Source organism: Ranitomeya imitator, chromosome 4, assembly GCF_032444005.1.
Source record: "Ranitomeya imitator isolate aRanImi1 chromosome 4, aRanImi1.pri, whole genome shotgun sequence".
Classification (NCBI taxonomy): Eukaryota; Metazoa; Chordata; class Amphibia; order Anura; family Dendrobatidae; genus Ranitomeya; species Ranitomeya imitator.
This window is the reverse complement of record NC_091285.1, coordinates 447,078,768-447,090,980: the sequence shown is the minus strand read 5'-3', so window position 1 is coordinate 447,090,980 and position 12,213 is coordinate 447,078,768.

The following is a 12,213-nucleotide window of genomic DNA, read 5'->3' as shown; positions in this document are numbered from 1 at the left end:
AAGGCTGCAGATTCACTTTGTTTCATGTTCTTTCACGTTTCATTGCATCCCTGCACAGTAACTTCTATTTGTCCAGTGGAGACATGGACAATGCTGACTAGTTCTCCAGTACTATACTAGTGGCACTTCCCCTCCCACACTTTCTGGCCTGCAAGGGCTGCATGCCTAATACCCGCTCCTCTACTGAAACTGAAGAACGCATTTTGCAAAAACTGCAGGTAAAAAAAAAAACATTTTCTGTGTTATTTACAAAACTATGGCAAAAAAAAGTAATGGGGGTTTACGTTTTCAATCTTGCAGAAGTGTTGTTTTGGTAGGATCATCACTACAGGAACAGTCAAGCTGTCTAAGGAGAGGAGAGATGTCCTCACTGCCTGCAGTCTGATTTAGGCTAGTTTCACACTAGCGTTTTGAGGAGCTGCGGACTTCCTCCGTGAAGCCCAGCCCTCGGCCACACCTCCGCCGCTAGCTCCGCCTACTTCTGCATGCAGCCTGCGTACCTAGCTTTAACATTAAAGCAAAAGAGGGAAGAAGCCAGCGCTGCCTATGGTTAAAACGCAATACATAAAATGCAAATGCACATATTGATTTCTAACTGTATTTCCAAAATGAGACATTTAGCAAACAATTGATCAATTCTTTGAGCCACCCTGCCACTTCCCCATTATGAGAATGCCGTGAAGTGGCGGGGTGGCTCAAAGAATTGATCAATTGTTTGCTAAATGTCTCATTTTGGAAATCGTTAGAAATCAATATGTGCATTTGCACTTTATGTATTGCGTTTTAACCATTGTGAGCCCCATCGGGGGACAGTGATAATATGTGCAAAACTGTAAAGCGCTGCGGAATATGTTAGCGCTATATAAAAATAAAGATTATTTATTATTATATAGGCAGCGCTGGCTTCTCCCCTCATTTGCTTTTAGCTTTAACATTAGGTACGCAGGTCATGCGGCTGTATGAGTCGTTTTGACAATGCGGAGAAAAAAAAAAAAGAAATTGCTACCAGCTGCGTCCAACGCTGGTCGCCACATCGTCAAAACGACGCATGTGGAAGCATCCGCATACAGCCGCACAACCTGCGTACCTAATGTTAAAGATAGCTTCGCTAGCCGCATGCAGAAGTAGGCGGAGCTAGCGGCAGAGGTGCGGCCGAGGGCGTGGCTTCACGGAGGAAATCCGCAGCTCCTCAAAATGCTAATGTGAAACCGGCCTTAGTATTAGGCTGCCGTCACACTAGCAGTATTTGGTCAGTATTTTACATCAGTATGTGTAAGCCAAAACCAGGAGTGGAACAACCGGAGGAAAAGTATAATAGAAACATATGCACCACTTCTGCATTTATCACCCACTCCTGGTTTTGGCTTACAAATACTGATGTAAAATACTGACCAAATACTGCTAGTGTGACGGCAGCCTAACTCAAAACAGACTTTAACCCCTTAAGCCCCGAGGGTGGTTTGCACATTAATGACCAGGCCAATTTTTGCAATTCTGACCACTGTACCTTTATGAGGTTATAACTCTGGAACACTTCAACGGATCCTGGTGATTCTAACATTGTTTTCTCTTGACATATTGTACTTCATTATAGTGGTAAAATTTCTTTGATATTACCTGCGTTAATTTGAAAAAAAAAAAAAAATGGAAATATGGCGAAAATTTCGCAATTTTCCAACTTTGAATTTTTATGCCCTTAAATCACAGATATGTCACACAAAATACTTAATAAGTAACATTTCCCACATGTCTACTTCCCATCAGCACAATTTTGGAAACATTTTTGTGTGTTAGGGAGTTATAAGGGTTAAAAGTTGACCAGCAATCTCTCATTTTTACACTTTTTTTTTTTTAGGGACCACATCACATTTGAAGTCATTTTGAGGGGTCTATATGATAGAAAATACCCAAGTGTGACACCATTCTAAAAACTGAACCCCTCATGGTGCTCAAAACCACATTCAAAAAGTTTATTAACCCTTCTGGTGCTTCACAGGAATTTTTGGAATGTTTAAAAAAAAAAATGAACATTTAATTTTGTTTCACAAAAAATTTACTTCAGCTCCAATTTGTTTTATTTTACGAAGGGTAACAGGACAAATTGTACAACAACTTTTGGGGACCATTTTCTCCTGAGTACCCCGATACCCCATATGTGGGGGTAAACCACTGTTTGGACGCATGGCAGAGCTCGGAAGGGAAGTAGGGCCGTTTGACTTTTCTATGCTAAACTGGCTGGAATTGAGATGGGATGCCATGTTGAGTTTGGAGAGCCACTAATATGCCTGAACATTGAAACCCCCCACAAGTGACACCATTTTGCAAAGTAAACCCCCTAAGGAACTTATCTAGATGTGTGGGGAGCACTTTGATCCACCAAGTGCTTCACAGAAGTTTATAATGTAGAGCCATAAAAATAAAAAATATATATTTTTTTCACAAAAATGAACTTTTCGCACACAATTATTTTTATTTTCCCAAGGGTACAAGAAGAAATTGTACCCGAAAGTTGTTGCGCAATTAGTCCCGAGTACGCTGATACCCCATATGTGGGGGTAAACCACTGTTTGGGTGCATGGCAGAGCTCGGAAGGGAAGGAGCGCCATTTGACTTTTCAATGCAAAATTGGCTGGAATTAAGATGTGATGCCATGTTGCGTTTGGAGAGCCACTGATGTGCCTAAACATTGAAACCCCCAAAAGTGATACCATTTTGGAAAGTAGACCCCGTAAGGATCTTATCTAGATGTGTTGTGAGAGCTTTGAACACCCAAGTGTTTCACAACAGTGTATGACGCAGGGCCGTGAAAATAAAAATTAATTTTTTCCACAAAAATTTTAGCCCCCAGTTTTGTATTTTCCTAAGGATAACAGGAGAAGTTGGACCCCAAAAGTTGTTGTGCAATTTGTCCCAAGTACGCAGATACCCCATATATGGGGGGGGAACCACCGTTTGGGTGCATGGCAGAGCTCGGAAGGGAAGGAGCACCATTTGGAATGCAGACTTAGATGGATTGGTCTGCAGGCGTCACGTTGCATTTGCAGAGCCCCTGATGTACCTAAACAGTAGAAACCCCCAAGTGACCCCATATTGGAACTTGTCTAGATGTGTTGTGAGAACTTTGAACCCCCAAGTATTTCACTAGTTTATAACGCAAAGCCGTGAAAATAAAAAAAAAAAATTCCTACAAAAATGTTTTTTTAGCCCCCCCAAAGTTTTATTTTCCCAAAGGTAACAAGAGAAACAGGACCCCAGAAGTTGTTGTCCAATGTGTCCTGAGTACGCTCATACCCCATATGTTGGGGTAAACCCCTGTTTGGGCGCACGGGAGAGCTCAGAAGGGAAGGAGCACTGTTTTACTTTTTCAACGCAGAATTGGCTGGAATTGAGATCAGACGTCATGTCGCGTTTGGAGAGCCCTGATGTGCCTAAACAGTGGAAACCCCCAATTCTAACTGAAACCCTAACACAAACACACCACTAACCCTAATCCCAACCGTAAATGTAATCCAAACTCTAACCCTAGCCCCAACCCTAACGGGAAAATGAAAATACATTTTTTTTATTTTTCCCTAACTAAGGGGGTGATGAAGGGGGGGGGTTGATTTACTTTTATAGTGGGTTTTTTTAGCAGATTTTTATGACTGGCAGCCGTCACACTAAAAGACGCTTTTTATTGCAAAAAATATTTTTTTGCGTTAACACTTTTTGAGAGCTATAATTTTTCCATATATTGGTCCAGAGCCATGTGAGGTCTTGTTTTTTGCGGGACGAGTTGACGTTTATATTGGTACCATTTTCGGGCACGTGACATTTTTTGATCGCTTTTTATTCCGATTTTTGTGAGGCAGTATGACCAAAAAACAGCTATTCATGATTTTCTTTGGGGAGGGAGGGTGGGCGTTTACTCCATTCCGTGTTTGGTAAAATGGATAAAGCAGTTTTATTCTTCGGGTCAGTACGATTACAGCGATACCTCATTTATATCATTTTTTTAGTGTTTTGGCGCTTTTCTACGATAAAAACTAATAGAAAAAATTATTTTTGCATCTCTTTATTCTGAGGACTATAACTTATTTTTTCGCTGATGACGCTGTATGTATCGTTTTTTGCGGGACAAGATGACGTTTTCAGAGGTAGCATGGTTATTTATATCCGTCTTTTTGATCGCGTGCTATTCCACTTGTTCGGCAGTATGATAAAGCGTTTTTTGCCTCTTTTTTACGGTGTTCACTTAAGGGGACAATTTTATAGGTCTGGTCGTTATGGATGCGGCGATACTAAATGTGTACTTTTATTTACAGTTGTGGCCAAAAGTATTGACACCCCTGCAATTCTGTCAATTAATACTCAGTTTCTTCCTGAAAATGATTGCAAACACAAATTCTTTGTTATTATCTTCATTTAATTTGTCTTAAATGAAAACACAAAAAGAATTGTCCTAAAGCTAATTTGGATATAATTCCACACCAAACATAAAAAAAGGGTGGAAAAAAGTATTGGCACTGTTCGAAAAATCATGTTGCTTCTCTAATTTGTGTAATTAACAGCACCTGTAACTTACCTGTGGCATTTACCAGGTGTTAATCCATGCCAACTGACATGGATTAAAGTTGACTCAACCTCTGTCCTGTGTCCTTGTGTGTACCACATTGAGCATGGAGAACAGAAAGTAGACCAAAGAACTGTCTGAGGACTTGAGAAACCAAATTGTGAGGAAGCATGAGCAATCTCAAAGCTACAAGTCCATCTCCAAAGACCTGAAATGTTCCTGTGTCTACCGTGCCTAGTGTCATCAAGTTTAACCCCTTAGCGACCGCCGATACGCCTTTTAACGGCGGCCGCTAAGGGTACTTAAACCACAGCGCCGTTAATTAACGGCGCTGTGGAAAAAGTAAATAGCGACCCCCAGAGGCCGATTTTCTCCGGGGTCTCGGCTGCTGGGGGTAGCCGAGACCCCAGAGAACATGATTCGGGGGGGTTTTAACCCACCCCGCATTTGCGATCGCCGGTAATTAACCGTTTACCGGCGATCGCAAAAAAAAAACAAAAACAAAAAAAACGCGATCTCTTTTTAATTTCTCTGTCCTCCGATGTGATCGCACATCGGAGGACAGAGAAAAGGGGTCCCAGGTGGCCCCCCCAATACTCACCTAGCTCCCCCGATGCTCCTCGTGTCTCCCGGTGGGCGCCACCATCTTCAAAATGGCGGGCGCATGCGCAGTGCGCACGCCGGCCGGCAGCGGGAGAATCTTTGGGGTCTCGGATGCCGGGGGTAGCCGAGACCCCAAAGAGCATGATCGGGGTCGGTTTTACCGACCCCTGTTTTGCGATCGCCAGTAATTAACTGTTTACCGGCGACCGCAAAAAAAAAAAAAAAAAAAGTAAAGTGTAATTCTCTGTCCTCTGATGTGATCGCACATCAGAGGACAGAGAAATAGGGGGATTCGGGGACCTTACTATACTCACCTGTGTCCCTGGATCCTCTTGCTGCTCCTCCTGGCCGCCGGCAGAAGAACATGGCGGGCGCATGCCCAGTGCGCCCGCCATCTGTCTCCATCTGCCGGCTGGCAGGAGAACAGCAGTTGGGGCTAAAATTAGGGTTAGGGGTAGGGTTAGAGGTAGGGGTTAGGGGTAGGGTTAGGGGTAGGGTTAGGGCTAAATTTAGGGTTAGGGTTGGGGCTAAATTTAGGGTTAGGGTTGGGGCTAAATTTAGGGTTAGGCTTCTTTCACACTTACGTTGGTACGGGGCCGTCGCAATGCGTCGGCCCGACATACCGACGCACGTTGTGAAAATTGTGCACAACGTGGGCAGCAGCTGTAGTTTTTCAACGCATCCGCTGCCCAATCTATGTCCTGGGGAGGAGGGGGCGGAGTTACGGCCACGCATGCGCGGTCAGAAATGGCGGATGCGACGTACAAAAAAACGTTTCATTGAACTTTTTTTGTGCCGACGCTCCGCCAAAACACAACTGATCCAGTGCACGACGGACGCAACGTGTGGCCATCCGTCACGATCCGTCGGCAATACAAGTCTATGGGCAAAAAACGCATCCTGCGGGCACATTTGCAGGATCCGTTTCTTGTCCAAAACGACGGATTGCGACGGAATGCCAAACGACGCAAGTGTGAAAGTAGCCTTAGGGCTAGGGTTAGGGTTGGGGCTAAAGTTAGGGTTAGAGCTGGGATTAGGGTTAGGGTTTGGATTAGGGTTGGTATTAGGGTTAGGGTTGGCATTAGGGTTACGCTTGGGATTAGGGTTAGGTTTGGGATTAGGGTTAAGGTTAGGGTTGTGATTAGGGGTGTATTGGGATTAGGGTTAGGTTTGAGGTTAGGGTTGAGATTAGGATTAGGGGTGTGTTGGATTTAGGGTTTTGATTAGGGTTATGGTTAGGGTTGACATTAGGGTTGTTTTGGGGTAAGGGTTGTGATTATGGTTAGGGTTAGTGATTAGGATTATGGATCAGGTTGGGATTAGGGTTAGGGGTGTGTTGGGGTTAGGGTTGGAGCTAGAATTGGGGGGTTTCCACTGTTTAGGTACATCAGGGGGTCTCCAAACACGACAGCCAATTTTGCGCTCAAAAAGTCAAATGGTGCTCCCTCCCTTCTGAGCTCTGCCGTGCGCCCAAACAGTGGTTTACCCCCACATATGGGGTACCAGCGTACTCAGGACAAATTGGACAACAACTTTTGGGGTCCAATTTCTCTTGTTACCCTTGTGAAAATAAAAACTTGGGGGCTAAAAAAATCTTTTTTGTGGAAAAAAAAAATATTTTTTATTTTCACGGCTCTGCATTATAAACTTCTGTGAAGCACTTGGGCATTCAAGGTTCTCACCACACATCTAGATAAGTTCCATGGGGGGTCTAGTTTCCAAAATGGGGTCACTTGTGGGGGATTTCTACTGTTTAGGCACATCAGGGGCTCTCCAAACGCGACATGGCGTCCGATCTCAATTCCAGCCAATTCTACATTGAAAAAGTAAAACGGCGCTCCTTCACTTCTAAGTTCTGCGGTGCGCCCAAAAAGTGATTTACCCCCTCATATGGGGTATTGGCGTATTCAGGAGAAATTGCATAACAAAATTTATGGTTACATTTCTGTTTTTACACTTGTGAAAATAAAAAAAATGGTTCTGAATTAAGATGTTTGCAAAAAAAAAGTTAAATGTTCATTTTTTCCTTCCACATTGTTTCAGTTCCTGTGAAGCACGTAAAGGGTTAATAAACTTCTTGAATGTGGTTTTGAGAACCTTGAGGGGTGTAGTTTTTAGAATGGTGTCACACTTCATTATTTTCTATCATATAGACCCCTCAAAATGACTTCAAATGTGATGTGGTCCCTAAAAAAAAAATGGTGTTGTAAAAATTAGAAATTGCTGGTCAACTTTTAACCCTTATAACTCCCTAACAAAAAAAAATTTTGTTTCCAAAATTGTGCTGATGTAAAGTAGACATGTGGGAAATGTTATTTATTAACTATTTTTCGTGACATATCTCTGATTTAAGGGCATAAAAATACAAAGTTTGAAAATTGCAAAATTTTTAAAATTTTCGCCATATTTCCGTTTTTTTCATAAATAATCGCAAGTAATATCGAAGAAATGTTACCACTAACATGAAGTACAATATGTCACAAAAAAACAATCTCAGAATCAGCGGGATCCGTTGAAGCGTTCCAGAGTTATAACCTCATAAAGTGACAGTGGTCAGAATTGCAAAAATTGGCCTGGTCATTAAGTACCAAATTGGCTCTGTCACTAAGGGGTTAAAGCCCATGGCACTGTGGCTAACCTCCCTAGATGTGGACAGAAAAGAATAATTGACAAGAGATTTCAACGCAAGATTGTGCGGATGTTGGATAAAGAACCTCGACTAACATCCAAACAAGTTCAAGCTGCCCTGCAGTCCGAGGGTACAACAGTGTCAACCCGTACTATCCGTCAGCGTCTGAATGAAAAGGCACTGTATGGTAGGAGACCCAAGAAGACCCCACTTCTTACCCCGAGACATAAAAAAAGCCAGGTTGGAGTTTACCAAGACTTACCTGAAAAAGCCTAAAACGTTTTGGAAGAATGTTCTCTGGTCAGATGAGACAAAAGTAGAGCTTTTTGGGCAAAGGCATCAACAGAGTTTACAGGAGAAAAAAAAAGAGGCCTTCAAAGAAAAGAACATGGTCCCTACAGTAAAACATGGCGGAGGTTCCCTTATGTTTTGGGGTTGCTTTGCTGCCTCTGGTACTGGACTGCTTGACCTTGTGCATGGCATTATGATGTCTGAAGACCACCAACAAATTTTGCAGCATAATGTAGGGCCCAGTGTGAGAAAGCTGGGTCTCCCTCAGAGGTCATGGGTCTTCCAGCAGGACAATGACCCAAAACACACTTCAAAAAGCACTAGAAAATGGTTTGAGAGAAAGCACTGGAGACTTCTAATGTGGCCAGCAATGAGTCCAGACCTGAATCCCATAGAACACATGTGGAGAGATCTAAAAATGGCAGTTTGGAGAAGGCACCCTTCATATCAGGAACCTGGAGCAGTTTTGCCAAAGAAGAATGGTCTAAAATTCCAGCAGAGCATTGTAAGAAACTCATTGATTGTTACCGCAAGCGGATGGTCTCAGTCATTTTGGCTAAAGGTTGTGCAACCAAGTATTAGGCTAAGGGTGCCAATACCTTTGTCTGGCCCATTTTGAGAGTTTTGTGTGAAATGATCAATGTTTTGCTTTTTGCTTCATTCTCTTTTGTTATTTCATTTAAGACAAATTAAATGAAGATAATACCAAAGAATTTGTGTTTGCAATCATCAGGAAGAAACTGAGTATTAATTGACAGAATTGCAGGGGTGTCAATACTAAACAGCAAGAGCACAAGAAGATGTTATATCATGTTATAAGGTCAGATCGCTGATCTGACGTGCTCTGCTCCTGGCTTACCAGCGCCTGGAAAGCCACCTCCCTGCAGGTCCCAGATGCAGCCCCGCAGCCATTTTGGATCCGGGGCCTGCAGGGAGAAGAAGGTAGGAGACCCTCGGAGCAACGCAATCACATCACGTTGCTCCGAGGGTCTCAGGGAAGCACGCAGAGAGCCCCCTCCCTGTGCGATGCTTCCCTATACCGCCGGAACACCGATCATGTTTGATCAGTGTGCCAGGGGTTAATGTGCCAGGGGCGGTCCGTGACCGCTCTTGGCACATAGTGCCGGATGTCAGCTGCGATAGTCAGCTGACATCTGGCCGCGATCTCCCTGTAAGCGCGGCCGATCGCTGTGACGTACTATCCCATCCCTGGGAATTAAGTCCCAGGTCACCTTGACGGGATAGTACGTCAAATGGGATTAAGGGGTTAAAGATTAACTTATACATACACGGTGTCTCAGCATACTGCGACTAATGAAGTTATGAACTCCAAAAGCAAAAGGTACTTCAAAGAGTGCAAAAGCAATCCAAACCACTTCAAGGTGGACCTTTTTGATATACATGGCACCCATGAGATAGAGATTAGAGATAGAGAGAGAGAGATATAGACACAGGGTGGAGCGCGGTAATTTGCTTTTTTGCACTGCATGCTGTGACGGCACTGTCGGTCGAAGAGAGGGGAGAGTGGGTGTGGCTTACAGTGGCTGATGGGAGATTTGTATTCCTCTGCCTTTCAGTTGCCATCATGCAGTGGACACGTGAGGAGAGGTCATTTTGTGTTGAAGCGTATTTTTCAAATGCCCACTCGATCATTGCAGTGCAGCGTGCTTTTCGTTTACAATTCGCTGTTCCTCCACGCGGACGTGTTCCTGGACGGCAATCAATTGTAAATTGGGTGAATGCATTCAGAACAGCAGGGAATGTGTCATGTGTACGAAGGGGACCTGAGAGAAGGATTACAACACCACAAAACATCGAGAGAGTTAGAGCAGCAGTACTGCAATCTCCGAAACGCTCTGCTCGGAAGCAATCATTTGCTCTTGGCATTTCAAGACGTTCTCTCCACCGGATTCTTCATGATGAACTGAATTTTCACCCGTATAAAATGTGCGTGGTCCAACATTTGTCAGCATGGGACTATTTGACACGGCGGACCTCTTGTGAAGACATGTTAGCAACGATACCCCGTGACGCAATTGTGTTTTTTTCTGATGAGGCACATTTTCACCTCAGTGGGTGTGTAAACAAACAAAATATGCGTTACTGGAGTGAAACAAACCCCAGAGAAGTTCACGAGAGACCTCTGCATTTGGACCGCGTCACTGTGTGGTGCGCCATATCACGAGTAGGCATCATTGGTCCTTACTTTTTCAGGATAATGGTCGTGCCATAACTGTGAACTCCGAACGGTACTTGTCCATGATACAGGATTATTTTCAGCCGGCTCTTGAGGCAATGGAACTAGAGGATACATGGTTCCAACAGGATGGTGCCACTGCACACACAGCGAGGGTTACCATGAATTGTTTGAGGCAAATGTTTCCTGGACGGCTTATCTTTGAGGGGAGATGTGAACTGGCCAGCACGCTCACCAGATTTAGCCCCATGCGATTTTTTCCTTTGGGGTTACCTGAAGTCTAAGGTGTATATCAACCGTCCCAACACCTTGGAAGACCTAAGGAACAATATTGAAGCTGAAATTGGCAGAATACCAGTGGACATGCTTGTTAAGAGTTCATGAAAACTTCAGAAAACGTATGCAGCAGTGTGTGGATAGCGAAGGTCGACATTTGCCAGATACACTATTTAAAACCATGTAATTTAAAAATTCCATTACTGTTCAGTATAATTAAAATATAAAATAAATTTTTCTAATGATCATAATTTTTTTATTTCATTCCCAAATCAGCAAATTACCGCGCTCCGCCCGGGTGGCGAGCATTTATATTGGTATATGGTCTCCATCCTGGTATGTGCCGCTCCATCCTGCGTCCCCATCCTGTCATGTGCTGCTCCATCCTGCGCCCCCATTCTGTCATGTGCTGCTCCATCCTGCATCCCCATCCTGTCATGTGCTGCTCCCATCCTGCGCCCCCGTTCTGTCATGTGCTGCTCCCATCCTGCCATTTGCTGCTCCCATCCTGTCATGTACTGCTCCCATCCTGCGCCCCCGTTCTGTCATGTGCTGCTCCCATCCTGCGCCCCCGTTCTGTCATGTGCTGCTCCCATCCTGCGCCCCCGTTCTGTCATGTGCTGCTCCCATCCTGCGCCACCATTGTATTATATGCCCCCCGTATGCTGCTGCCATATAAAAAAAAAAAAAAAAAAAATACCATACTCACCTATCGTCCGGCTCCACTGCAGGTGTCTTCAAGAAAATGGCGCCGGAAAGCGCGGACTGCACAGGTAAGTCAGAGGGCGGCGCCGGCACGCATTAAGCGCGTCATCGCGCCCTCTGAACTGTCACAGCAGAGGAGCCGGGAGACGGAGCCGCACGCAGCGCTGGAACGGGGAAAGGTGAATATACTTACCCTCCTGGCGGTCCCTGACTCTCCGGTGGAGATCGCGGTATGCGTTCAGTGTTTACGCATACCGCGATCTCCTGGGAGCGTCACTCTGTGGGGGCCAGACTGCGCCGGCGCTTGCACAGTCTATAAAGGCTTCGGACAGAGCGATATATATATATATATATATATATATATATATATATATATATATATACATACATACACACACACACACACACACACACACTATATACACACACATACACATTATGAAACTGCAGAGACTTCTGAATTGCAGGTGAGTGAGCGGTCACGTGACCTTATGTATAGAATTTGCATACATGTGGTTGCATGCTGACTAGTCATGCTCGGCTTCTGTCAGTTCACTTGTATTGAGGGAGACCAAGCACATCTAGTCGTAACGTGGCAGAAAGTATGTAGATCACCTACCTGCCATCCCGTGACCAGCTGGTCTCACTGCCAATACCGGTGGATCCTAACAGATTCATCAGAAGACCGGACAACCTCTTTAATGGTAACACCCATCTTCAACATTTACAGCATAGTGACAGGATGTAAATACATGAGATGTGGGTACCAAATATTTCTCTAGAACAGAAATACAGGACCCTGTCTCATGGCCACTTTTGAGAGGAGGCAGGGATATACATGCATAGCCTAGTCACTTCTTTGGAAGACTCAAAAATAACACTAAAAAAATTCATAGAAAGAAATGGAGAGCGATCAGTATAGAGCTAGGTTCAGGTCTTAGAGGAGACACGCGCATTTAT